At 40.8% G+C, this 13714-nt stretch overlaps 1 protein-coding gene across 2 annotated transcripts in view; it reads right to left on the reverse strand.

The window, feature by feature from the left end:
- Positions 1 to 13714, reverse strand: part of SATB2 (SATB homeobox 2) — a 175832-nt gene that overhangs the window by 152587 nt on the left and 9531 nt on the right. The window lies entirely within an intron of this gene.

The following is a 13714-nucleotide window of genomic DNA, read 5'->3' on the forward strand; positions in this document are numbered from 1 at the left end:
TCAGCGCAGCGAGAAGGAGAGGGTTATAAAAGTCACTCGTCTGTGATCAGCAGTGGTTTAGATTTAACAAGCCTCTTGGGCCTAGCACACAGTCCTGGCTTTCCCGCTCTGCTGGTGCTGCACAATCGCCCAGGGTAGTGGCAGAAGATCTAACAGGCCAGTCCTTAAACCCAGGACACCTCTGAATTGTGCCTTTCAAGGTGATCTTACAGACCTCCCATCTTTAGTGTCTACAGGTTTATCATGAACTGCTAATCACCTCCAGTATTTTCAGATTAAATCTGCTCTTGCCTAAAAATCTATTTCATAACTTCCAGGCGTCAGGTACCTAGTAGACAGGCATTTTGATCTCAGGGCCTAACGTGTTGTGTAAATGTGTGTAAGGCAGTCAATAAGAAAGTTAAAGAAGTGTCGCCTGGTGCATGCATTGTAGCACAGAGGGTTAAGCCACCACTTTAGGATGCTTACATCACATCTCAGAGCATTCATTCAAGTCCCAGCTATCTGACACTTCCAATCCACTTCCTGTGAATGCATTCTGGGAGGCAGCCAATCAAGGCCCAAGCAGTGGGTCCCTGCCGCCACATGGGAGGCCAGGATGGAATTCCCGGCTCCTGGCTTTGGCCTGATACCCATACAGCGGCTGTGGGCAATTGGGGCCATGAATCAGTAAATGGGAGATCTCTCTGCCTCTTCTCTCTGTTTACAGTGCCTTTCAAACAAATGAGTAAATCTTAAACAAAAAAAAAAAAAAAGTGACTCCTGTATTTTTTAAAAAATTCTGATAAACAGATCATTAATTAGACTGAAAATATCCTGATCACAAAAGTTTTAACACTTGTTTCAAAATATGCATTCAAATACAAAACTTCTTTTAAATCATTATTTTATACTTCAACACCAGTTTTGACTGAAAGGGACTATCTTTTCTTGTGTTTGCAGAGAAGAGAAATAAACTACCCTAAAGTATAAAGCAAATTAGTCTAGTTGAAAATCTGTTGAAATCTGTTGTCACTGAAATATTTCTCTGCTTTGTATCAAAGTGTGAAAAGCTAAAAAATGTTTAATTCACCAAAGATTTTTTTAACTGTTTTTTTTTATTTTTAAAAAAGTCATACAGGCACTTAATCTAAACATAGCCAAGACAGAAGAAGATCAAAGTTTCACTAGCATACAAGTAATAAACATGGACTCTGCCCCATGTGATTCACACATATGAGTACTACAGAATAAGGGTCTGCTCTGGGTCTTTTGGTACACAGAACCCGCAGTACAAAGGATGGGTTAGGGAGACGGGAGGTGAGGAGAAAACAGCCACTTGACAGTCAAAGTAAGACCCCTCCGTGACACAGCTGGATGGGAGCATGGTCCCTGACACAGAGCAGCCACAGCAGTTTGTGCAGAAGCCTCCGGACTCACTCTAATCTGAAAAGCAGAGGGTAGGAGCAGATACTCTGAAAACCACTGGGTCACAGATTTAGAGTTTTGTTCTAAAGATAATGCAATGGTATAACTGGTTCCCATGTGCTAATTATTATTATTAAAGATAATAAGTATTGGGTGTAATTATTAAATATTATTATTAACAATAATAATACTCATTAAGAATCGTTATCATTAAAGATCATGGTAATTATTATTAAGACTGCACAACAGTCTAACAAGTCACACCATTCCCTACCTGAGATAGCCATTGACTCAATGCTCACTCCTGAGAACAACAAAGCCACACTATTGTCTGTAGCACATACACTAGCTGCAGCATAGATTTTTGGGAAAATACAAATGGACTGATTTTCTTATATAAAGAGGATGATTTAGCCCTGCCATATGATGCCTATGAAATGTTTTTTGAAACTGTGACCACTGCTGGTACACGAAACTCTTATTTCTTCTGAGTTTATTCCTAAATATACTTTAAAAATGGAATGAATGCTATATATTAATTTCTTCCAAATTGTTTGTATAGTCATTCATTTGTCTCGCATTTATTCACTGAATAGCTGCTATGTACCAGGTATCACCTGTGACTCCACAGGTACAAATGAGAACAGACCCGGTTGTAACCCCTGCCCTCAGTGAAGCTGAAGGCATTATAAAATCCTCCTAAGCAAGCATAAAGGCAGTTTATGAAGCCCATTCATGAGAGTCCTTCCCCGCAGGCAATAGCCTCCATTTAGACCTTTTACCTCTCACATACTGGTATATAATCTTTGTCCAAGGAAGCAGGCTGATTTCTACCTTCAATGATTTAAGCATATGCACACTTAAGGCCATGCAGTGCCATAAGCTACTTCACCACTAATACCTGTGTGTACATAAGTTTCGATTCTGAAATCCATGTTCTGTTCCTAATGTCAACACCTGAGTGTCACACATCTGGGAATCACAGATAAGATCTTCAAATGAATCCAGTCGCTCCATAAGCTATTATGTGTTCATTATTTAGGAACCATAAATCTTTTGCAAGTCTATGATCAATTGAGAAAACTTACAACCCTACGAATTCTAACAAATAATTTTAACAGCTAAATATGCAAAAATATAAAATATAACATGAAAGCCCAGGGATCTGTAACACATACCAACTTACATCCTGCACCTGCCAATCGCTAAAATAGTCCTTAAGATTTTAGCTCAGTGACTGAAAACAATTCATTGAGAAGATAGCGGTAACTGCTTAAAGTCAAACAGAAAGAGCCAACATCCACCCCCCCATATATATCATCTGCTTTAAAAAGGGAGACAGGATTTTGACATCACACATAAAATTTAAAAAAAAAATACCAATAGGAAATGTATGATGATAGGATTTCTTCTGGAACTCATATACTTAAATATGAGACAATAAAGATACCACAAACAGGTTACATTTAACCTATGGAAAAATCTACCTCCTTACTAGAATTTGGCCAAACTGAACAATTATGGTTTTTATAATGAAGTACAATTTCTAAAAAAAGAAAAAAAAACAGGAAAAACAGATGCAATTACTGGTGATAATGAAAGAAACATGAAAAATAGCCAAACAGTTGAGGTCAAGTGTGGGAAGAAGAAAATTAAGGCATAGGTTTAAAAAGTCTTTAAAAACAGGAAATACCCAAGAAAAGAATAGTATAAGGGGATGAATGGAAAAATATACCCCCAAAATGAGATATTTAGACACTTGGTCCCATCACTCTTTTCAGGCAAAAAGTAAAAAAGAAGACAAAAGTGACAGTAGATTGAAAGATAAGGAAGGTCTTTGAAAAGCACAACAAAAAATAAATAAGAACAGGAAACATTTTTAAAGTAAAAAGAGCAACACGATAATTAACAAGATCATTATTTGTGATGAAAAAAAGCAATGTAAAACAAAATGCATTTACAACAAAATGTAGAAAATAAAAAAAGAAAACCTCTTGCCCTAACCTGAAGTCTTGAGCTCATGACACTATTTTTCCTTTATTGTAGCACAGACCCATTTCCAGATGGTCAAGTAGAGAACTTTGAACCTTCTGATGGTAAGCCTTCTAAGCCTTTTACAGCAGCAGCAGGTAGGCAGGTAGCTGAACTTGGAGGACCAGCACCCCAAAGCTCAGCTGCTTCCTAAACATCAAGAGCTGTTCTGGCAGCTGAAAGGATGCTGATATCATGAAGACAAAATAAGCCCGGAGCTCTTGTGATACTAGAAAAATGCATGTTTCCAATTGTCATTAGTGCTGACGACAGGATTGTCCTTTTCGGCATGACATTGTTTTTGAAGATGAGTGCATATTCATAAAGAACTCACTGCTTTTAATGCCATTCATGACAGCTACGTGGGCTAAGACACGGGAGAAACGGTAAGATGTGACAAACAGCACAGAAAAGAGGCAGGCTATTCTGGGGTCTAATCCTGATCCTTGCTGTGCCAGTGATCGTGGCTAATTTATCTGATCATTCAAATTCGTCCTAGGTAAAATGCAAATAATAATATCCATGTCACAGTATTGTTGTGAGACTTAGCCAATGGAGTATACTCAAGCTGTCTTACCACTCTTAAACAACAGAATCTGTTTCTCTTTTCAAAATCAATGGGAATGCCATTTTACAAAGAAAAAAAGAGAAATCAGTAATTTTACTCAGGTTCTGTAAACAGTGGTTATGACTTTTACTGAAAAGCATTTCTTCAAAAACAAAAACACTAATAATTATTGAATAGCCTAATTATTAAATGGCCTAAAGATACTAATAGGCATTGAAAGGCCCATTAAATAATGGCGTGGGGTGGGGAGGGTGGAAAAAAAAATAATGGCTTGAAGAGTTCACTGCATCCCTGGCAAAGAGGTGATCACTGTATATCACTCTTGCACTGCTGCTCCCAACGGGGCGGGTCTCAAATGAAGATGTCTTAGAGTATAAAATATACTGTGAATTTTAATAACTTTGGACCAATAAAAAAATTAAAATCGAGGTACCATGAACATCTTTAAAAAACAGATTATATAGAAATAATACCTCTGATATATAGAATTACATAAAATACATTATTAAAATTCACTTCACTTTCAACTAGAAAGTTTTCACTGACACATGAGGTTTGTACTGCGTTTTCTATGAGACACTACTGCTCTAAGCGATTTGCCAATACCACCACAAACAACAGTTCTTCTCACACAGGATAAACTCATCTGAAATCGATACTGAAAACGCCTGTGGAACTGTCATCAGCATTTCTCAGGTGCCCCTTGGAATACTTGAAGACTTGAACCCTTCTGACTAAACCCCAAAATCCAACAAGACACTTTCTTTGCATCATGAAGCAAGTGGTAGGCTGTTGTTCCTTTCTTTAACACATTAGAGTGTCATCTTTAATAAGGAAAAGGCTTTCTGTCCTACAGGAAGCACCCTACCCACAGGCTATGAATGTGAAACTGAGGAAGAGTATTTTCTAATGCTCTGACATTTGAAACTGGACAATGAAAGGCAAAAGACAGCACAGCAACCTGGCGACTAGATGGCAGGATTTGATCACCTTCCAACAAAGCTTCCAACATAAATCTCTCCTTTATTTTTGTTACATTTTTTAATTTATCTTGACAGGCAGAGAGTCAGACTTTCCATCTGCTTGTTCCTGCCCCCAGAATACCTGCAACGGCCAGGATTGGGCCAGGCTGAAGCCAGGAGCCCACAACTCCATCCGAATGTGCCATTTGGACAGTAGGGACCCAGCTACTTCAGCCATCACCACTGTCTCCTACAGTCCCTCCAAGTAGTAACTGCAATCAAGAGGAGAGCAGCGCCTTGGCCCAGGCGCTCCAGTTTGGGGCACAGGGGCCCAGGAGGCAGGGTCTTAACTGCTAACCCAACACCGGCTCCTCAATTTCTCCTCTCCCAGCTCAGCACTTGCCATAAGACACCTTCATTTTCCTCTCTCATCAATTTCTCTATATGTACCTTTTAAGAGGGTAATTCCTATTCCTGTTGAATAAAGACATTGAACCTAAGGAAAAATAAGTTACATGCCCCTAAGAAGCAGGGAAAAGTTAAGAGCAGGGCAGCTTGGGTTATCTAATTCTGAATTTCAAACATGGTGTGTTCCTAGAAGAGGGATACAGCACTCCACCATTCATGCCCACAAAAGTTTAAGAGCCTGGCCTCTCAGGAAAACACTCTGTCCCCCACTCCCCCACCATGTTCAGTGAGTGCCCTGCTCTGCAAGGAAATTCACCTTTGCCTGCCTGCCAGCTGTCAGGTGTCACAAACAGTTCCTCCCTTCAGTTCTTGACAAAGGCGCACCTGAATGGCGCACAGAAGGAGCCCAGTGTCCAGCCTCCTCCCTGGTCACTCTGTCTGCTTGCTCCACTCTGTCTCTGGAACCGCCCCCATCGGCAGGAGCCAGTGGGAGGGGACAGCTGGCCAGCCTTTCTCCTCTGCTCTTTCAAAGGGCTCCTGAAGCCCAGAGGTTCCTGAAAGGAAGGCAGCCACAGCACCCACTCCCTCCCCATGTGACCTATCTTTGAGAAGATTCTACGGCTAATAAGAGTTTACAAAGCTACAGGGCAAAACTTATCATATCTGTTCTTATAAGGCTAAACCTGGAGGAAAGAAAGTCCTCTCCCCACCCACAGCACCCACCACAATAAACAAATCCCAGGAAAAGCCCTTTAGAACACTTCAGCAAATGCCACTACAAACACCCAGTAGCATTAACGCCTTTCCCAGGACCTCGAGAATAGGACTAGCTTTTCCTATTGCAAACTGACTAGAAAAGCAAAGCAGCATATTTGCCGTGTAAGCCTATATCCTCTCCTCTCACAAACACATGTACACACACACCCCCTGAGTTACGGACAACAGCAGGAGTAACTGGCCGATATTAACCTCTAGTGCTTTCTTACAGCATAAAGGCCAGGAAGTGTGACCATAAACAACCTCATTGGAGTTCCAGGCAAACTTTCAAAGTACAGTTTGGTTATAGTTTGGCAGTCCCTAACCTCCTCAGATATAACCTCAATGAAAAAAAAAAAAAGATCTTCAAAGGGAAGAATTTCAGGTAGTGTCACAAATATAGTAGATATAAGATTTGCACCAACGTTGTGGGAAGAGATAACACAAACAATACACAAGGAAGGCATCCACAGGCCCATGGTCAAACGGGTGTCTCTAGGCTCCCTAAGTTGCTCCAAGTTCCAACATTCCTTCCTGTCCTTTTCCTGTGAATGATCCAATCACTTGTGCCTGCTGTTGGCTTGTTTTTTCATCTCTTACTGTAGAGGAGGCAGGAGCTGAAACAGAAGCAGAAGAGCACCAAGTTCTGGGTGGTTCCCAGGAGGGGGCCTGTAGTCAACTCTCCAATGATGAGGGAGGGAAATCTTTGCTTAAAATAATTATTCTGCTTAAAATAATTACTCTAAAGTCACACACAAAACTATATGTGCAAGCATTCGATTTCATGTTCATCCATGATACAACCATCTGTATGTCAGGACCAGAGCTTCAAGTGAGGTTTCAGCAGTAACACTCCCTGATGATTCTCCCACCGTGTGTGTGTGTGTATGGGGAAGTTGGGGATACCTAGTGCAAGGGAGTGAGAAATGATGACCAAAAATTACTGACTCACAGAAATCTCTCTAATAAAACCAGATGCATTGTGCAAATCCTGAAGCAGATCCTGACAGAGAGAACAAACAGGCCAGGGATGGCAATGGAGAGGATGAATTCTTGGTCCTTTCTCACAGATCACCTCACAGGCTCAAAGTGGTCTTAGGCAGTGGGGAAAGGAGGTGGGCTGGGGCCTCCCATGCCTCTTCCAGGCCTATCTCCTCTCCTGTCCCTGCAACCTGAAGCTGCCCGAGACTACCTGAGACTGGAGGACAAGTGCTCTTCAGTTACAGAGGTTCAGAGGCGGGATCAAGCAAGCATGGCAGTTTGCAAAATGGGATTTCATGGGCACACAGGAGGCATGCTGTGGCAACCTATCTAAACATGAAAGCCTGAGCAACACCCAGAAACTATGCCAGAGGACACCTGAGCCACAGTTGAATTCCCTGATATGTCAGGAATATGGGGCCTCCGTCAGGCATCATGGAGATGGAGAGGCTCACTTTTTTCCTTCTCATCTACAGCTGGACTTAGGTAAGTCTTCTGTCACCACATTACCTACTCCCACACTGGCCCCCACAGCTGACCTCTGTTAGAGCCAAAATACATGTTGGTTTAACTCAACAAAGTGCCATAACTCCAGTTAGGCATTAATCACCATCATTAATTGGTGGTGCCAATTCTGGTTTTCTCCCAGAGCTCCCCAGCTGTCAGACTTGTCCACATCACGTTGGTCCTCCTGCACTGCATTCTGCCTCAGCAGACAAGGAAGCTTTCTAGGAAATGATCAGCACATGTGGATTCAAGCGCTTGCAGTGTGTGGATGTCCAGGAGGGGAAGCGTGCCAGCCTTCAGGGCTCTGTATGACCGCTGTTGACAGGAACAGTCGGTACACTAACGTGAAGGTATCACTGATTGGGGTGCGACTCAGTGAGGTGCTGCACTGCACCATATGAGCACACAAGTCAGGAGCCAGGGGCTGCCGTGGGCCGCCGTGGGCCGCCGTGGGCCGCCCTGCCCATGTCCTGCACTGATGCACCGCAGCATATTGGAACCACAAAGAGACAAAATGCTTACTGACCCTGAAATTTTAGAAAAGAATATATTTAAGAAGAATTACAGAAAAGCTTTCACGTCACAGAAAAGTTCAAGCACGGAGCATATTTGCTAAAGGAGCCTGTATTCAAAACCAAGTTCTTGAGGTTCCTTTTGCAGTATGCTAAAAATGCATATATTAATAATTCTTACGAACGAATGGCATACTAGAAAAAAATTTTTTAAATGAATGGCATACTAAAAATCACTGTGCCATAATTTATGAATACCAGGATTTCTTTTCTGTTAAGTGAAATTTTATTCTGGAGGATTCTGAGAGGATAATTTTTAGAACAGTATTTCTGTGGAAATGCAGCTGCATTTTGCCAGTCAGGGCCTCATGAGTCAAAAAAAGGCAGTTGATAAAAACTGTCCTTATACTAACATCTGCTTTACAACCTGAGGTTTTAAGTACTGCCTGAACATCATCTGATTTAATTCAAACAATTAAAAAAAAACCTTGATTAATATCTCCAATGTCATATTAAAGACAGGTTAACTCTACTACGGTTCTCTAGCAAGGAATTAATAAAGGAATCAAGCACTCAGCTCTCAATAAGCCCAGACTAACCAGATTTCTAGTGGGAATACTTCATAGCACAAGCATGTTTTCTTTGGGGAGTTTAACTCACAAAAATTATTAAGGATTGAGATCAAACACTGGTGTAAAGCCTCCAAGGAAATCATACTAGAGTGGGAAGATTTTTATCAAATAAAAAAAAACTGAAAAAGCAAAGTTTTTATAGTGAAAAATAAAAGGCTTTCTCCCTCACTGTAAGAAAACACTACCGCTGATATTTAGGGTTCAAATAGCAAAACGGTTACGGATACTAACTAGAAGCGTGGAAATGATCACTGTGAAACGAGTATAGATTTCACAAAGCCGAGCATAAATCAACGGCAACCATCACCTCCCTCCCCAGCCGCTAAATCCCACCCCTCACTCTCCATCCAGCTACCCAGCAACTGCCTCCCAGACAGGCAATGGCAACCAAGCTCCTGAAAGGGTAACAACCAGACGTGGAAGAGAAGGCAGCAGGAGGAAGAACACCAGTCAGAATCCCGGTGTGTACTTTCCAGTGCCCTGGGGACACGGAGGTCTCTGGCTTGCAATCTGTAGGATATTATTACTGTGAGTCAGATCAAGTTAATAAAGCCCGGCCTACAGACTGGGAAAACTGGGGTCTGAGGGAACACTCCCTGGACAAAACAGTTTAGGTATATGTGTACCTGTGTAACTTAGAACAATAATTTAAATATGAAAAGGAGTAGAAACAATTAGTACATGTTTATTTTTCACACTTTTAAGACATGCTCTTCACACTATATAATTTTCAAATAAAATGTTAAATATAAGAAACAAGAGACTAAGTCACTGCACAGAAATCTACCGAAAATCTTATTTTCATCCTTGATATGTTTATTCCAAAGCTTTCACTCAGGCAAAGGAGGACTGTCATTCCACTTTTTACTGCCTTTGAAAAGTGTTACCAGAGCCTAGAGTGACTGATTTATCTCCTGAACAAAACAAAACAAACAAACGGAGAAGCCTACCTTTCTCACAGCAGAAAACAAAAAACCCTGAATTCAGACAATCAGAACATCTTAAATTGTGAGAATGGGTGGGGGATTTTAGAATACAAATATCTCAGTCTCAAAAAGGTCTCCTTTCCCCCCTCAGAATCCCTTGGACAAATTCTTCAACTCTAAGATAATTTCTGAGCCAAAAAATAAAATAAAAATCAAGCCTTTCAGTATTGCCCCTTCCTACCAAAGATAATAGCTTCAGCCCCATCGGATCGTATCAGTTCAACACACAATGACCAAAAGAGAGCTCAACACACTCTAACTCAAATTCCTATTGAAGAGAAAAGGGTTTCCTTTAGGGTTAACCACAAGGCATAGGTTTAAGGCTGCTGAGGAACTCCAGTGTGGCTCAAGAGGCACAAGCAGCTGTCTTAGCACCATCCCTGCCAGAGCTGGATCAAGAGGCTAAAGAGACTATACATAAGTTAGCAGGAAAATGAGTTCATTTCTCTAGTTTGTTAACAGAAGCGGGCTCGACAAACAGATATGTTTTCAAAGAGCAAGTCTTGTGTTTATTATGGATGAGAGACGGCTTCACTGAGTCACTTCTCAAAGGAAGAGAGCTTGTCTCAGAAGCAGTCCTTGGTTTAAAAAGAGCTGTCTCTCTCAAACGTGCTTTCAAGCTATACATCAATCCTCCATATAATTATGTTTGACAGAATATAAGCTCTTGGCAGTTAACTTGTTTACAATAAATGCTTAGTTTGGGTACATGGACTGTATTTCAGTCTTACAAATATCAAACATAAACCTACAACAGTCTCATTATGGGGCCGAGAATTATTTTGCTATAAATCTTTTTATTGGGGGACCAAGGGAATTACTTTGCAGCTTGTTTTCTACTAACTGCTTGGAACAGTGTGAAAACAGCTACATGTATACTCTGACCCTGGGCTAACAGGAATTCTATACATTTCCAGGGTTTGCTATCAGCATTGAACATGCACATTGGCCCCCCATTTCCTCCTAAGGCCAGGAACACACATGAAATGAACAGTTCTCACTGAAGTCCTGGAGTTTTCCTACAGTTCTGTTTTCTCCACTAAGTCTCTCGGGAATTAATGTTCGTTTGTAACAGCACTGGCAGACTTTCAATGGTAAGCTCCAGTTTTGGGGGGTTTATAAGGCGGCTATAAAAACGTGCTTAGGGCTCAAACTTGCCATATGAATGGGCTTGTAAACAGAGTTAGTTTTACTGAATATCATCTAAAGATTAATTTGAGAAGCAGGGAAAAAAAATCAGGATCACCTTATTTAGTCTTGCAAAGTGGCGTTACCTGGGTCTTAAACATGTAACAACTTCCCATCCAAGAGAACAATGTGCTCTTATTATACTCCCTCAATAATAAAAGGTGTTCGATGTTCAAAGACCACATTAGCCAAATCTAACAGAGAGAATCTTGTCTGCATGAAGCCTCATAACCCAAGCCCTTCTCTGATGCTTAGGGCTTCTATCCCTGGGGGTAACTTTCACTAGCATTCTGAACGCCTTCTGCTTCTCCAATGGGACAATTCATCACTGCAGGGTGTCCCCACTTCTTTTTAACGTTTCCCATGATGACATTATCAGATTCTTACAATCATTTAACATTAGCACAGCATAAACATACCACAAAACAAGCTTCAATACTCTTCTTTTTCCTAAATAACCAATACAGGAAAATTCAAATTATTACTTTGAAAGTTTCTATTTCTTTCCTCCTAGCAAATGTTATAGCTACAGATGATATGAAGACTTTTTTTTTCAAATCTCCCAGTGTATTATAAAGAAAACAAGTAACTGACTTGTAAGTTTCAGTGGTCACCGAAAATTATTTTATGAAAAAATATTACTACATGGTTTTTTTTTGTATACAGAAGAGAACCACACACACACACACACACACACACACACACACAGGAGGAGGGCATGGGGAAAGGAGAAAGACACAGAGAAAGAAAAAAAATATTTCCATTGCATTATCACTTTACAGATCTTTCTTGTTAACATCAAAAGCACTGGTGTGCAATATGAACTAATGGAAAATTGTTCAATTCATCTGAGTCACTAGTTTTTTTTTTTTAAGTTTAAGAAACCTTTTAAAACCTTGACTATTTAATTGCTATTTATTCAGCAGGAGGACGACATGGAGGTGATTGTATGAAAAAGAAAAAACACTTTTTTTTTATTGTACAACAAAAATTCCCTGCAAGGCAAAAAGACAGTATGCCAAGTTCCACCCAGAATTAATGTTTAAGTTTAAATTATAAAGTCCAGAAAAAAACAGAACCACTAATAGACCCTTAAAGCTCGTGGCATTCATTGACGCTGTTAGGTTATGTAAATGTTAAAACTGAAAAACCCTTTGCTGACAAAAGTATTTTAACGAAGGCACTATTAAGTGGACTCTCTGGGTTGAATGAAAATTTTAAAAAGCTTTTTTTGGGCTGTTCGACATAAAATCTACACTGAAGGGGATGACATTACGACTGGGGCACTTCTGGGATTATGAGACCTCCACTGAGAAGAACTGCCTTTCTTGCTTCTTTCATTTTGCCATCCTGAGAAAGGATTGACAGATCAAAGAAATCCCCCTTAGCCAAGCAAATGACACTTTCAGGCACTGCAGGCCACCATGATAATCAGGGGACCTGGGCTCCCAGCTCTGCCACCACCCACCCAGGTTTCCAGGAGCTCAGCCGCACTAGCCCCCTGTCTTCGTGGTGCTGCTGAAAACAGGACTCTAGGAACTGAGAACTGGAGGCCCAGCAATCTAAGGGCTATGGATTTAATGGTTCCAAGGGCAGTCAACGGAAGTCAGGTCCTCCGCAACTCAGGAGACAGTCCGTGTCCCCTGAGCAGCCATGGGGACTCTGCCACACCCAGGTGTGCGTGGAAGAAGTGAAGGCGCTGTGACTCCCTCCTCTCTCCCCTTCAGCCTGATGAGGACTGTCCGAGGAGGACAGCAGGCCCAGAGACCACACCTGGGCCCACACCTAGGCCTTCCCTGCAGAACTTGTGCAGTGAGAGACCCATTCCTTATTTTTGGCTTCCTCTGACTCAGGTTATACAGGATGGGAGGGATAGGGTTAGTCACCATTCAAGTAGAGTTGATTAGAACAGGATTTCAACGGCCAGACTGTCTATGAAAACAAAGTCCATGAGCACTTTCACTGCCTCCTGGGGATGCCCTCCCAGGGGCTCCTCCAGGGATGAGCAAGGACCAAATGATCTCTTCCCAGAACAGACTGTGGCTGACAAATACTACAGAACAAGCGAAAAGCACTCTAGTGATTCTGCGTCTTCTCCAGGCCTAAAAATGTGTACATTGTGACAGGTCCACCTCATTTTTCTTAATGATGTTTTTATTATTCTTTCACTCAATTAAAGCAGAAATGGATATTGCATCTTCTGATTGTATAATTGTTATTGTAATCTGTTTTCGATCACTGCTTGGGAAATGGGTCCAAAACAACATAAACTCTCCACTGGCTCGGCAGACAAGTCATTTTCTTTTACTACGACACTTAAAGAGACATTTGTCACACTGCTCTGAGAGCATCCTAAGATGACAAAAAAAAAGTTCTTACTCTGTTAACAAAACTGTAATAATGATTTTTCAAAAACACTGCTATTGAGAGTTCTGATGTGAACGCATTTTCCTAATAAGTCATTAAAATATCTCAATTTTGTTATTTCCCCATATACATAAACACTTGAAACAATAAAATGTTCAATTTTAATAGAGACCAGAATTGGGAAATCTAAATATATGGTTATTTTCGCAACATGCCTCTAGTCATATCCCAAGAGTCATGGGCATAACATTTAACCAAATTTATTTTCTTTGCCAAGAAAATATTTTCTGATCTAAAAGAAAGAATATCAGTCATAATCAACTGTATTTTTTAAAATCAGATCCACACTTTCCAAGCAAATATAAAAACATACGCAGAAATATTTTTGAAAGTAAGAAAAATATATCAG

Source organism: Ochotona princeps, chromosome 5, assembly GCF_030435755.1.
Source record: "Ochotona princeps isolate mOchPri1 chromosome 5, mOchPri1.hap1, whole genome shotgun sequence".
In the NCBI taxonomy this organism is placed as follows: domain Eukaryota; kingdom Metazoa; phylum Chordata; class Mammalia; order Lagomorpha; family Ochotonidae; genus Ochotona; species Ochotona princeps.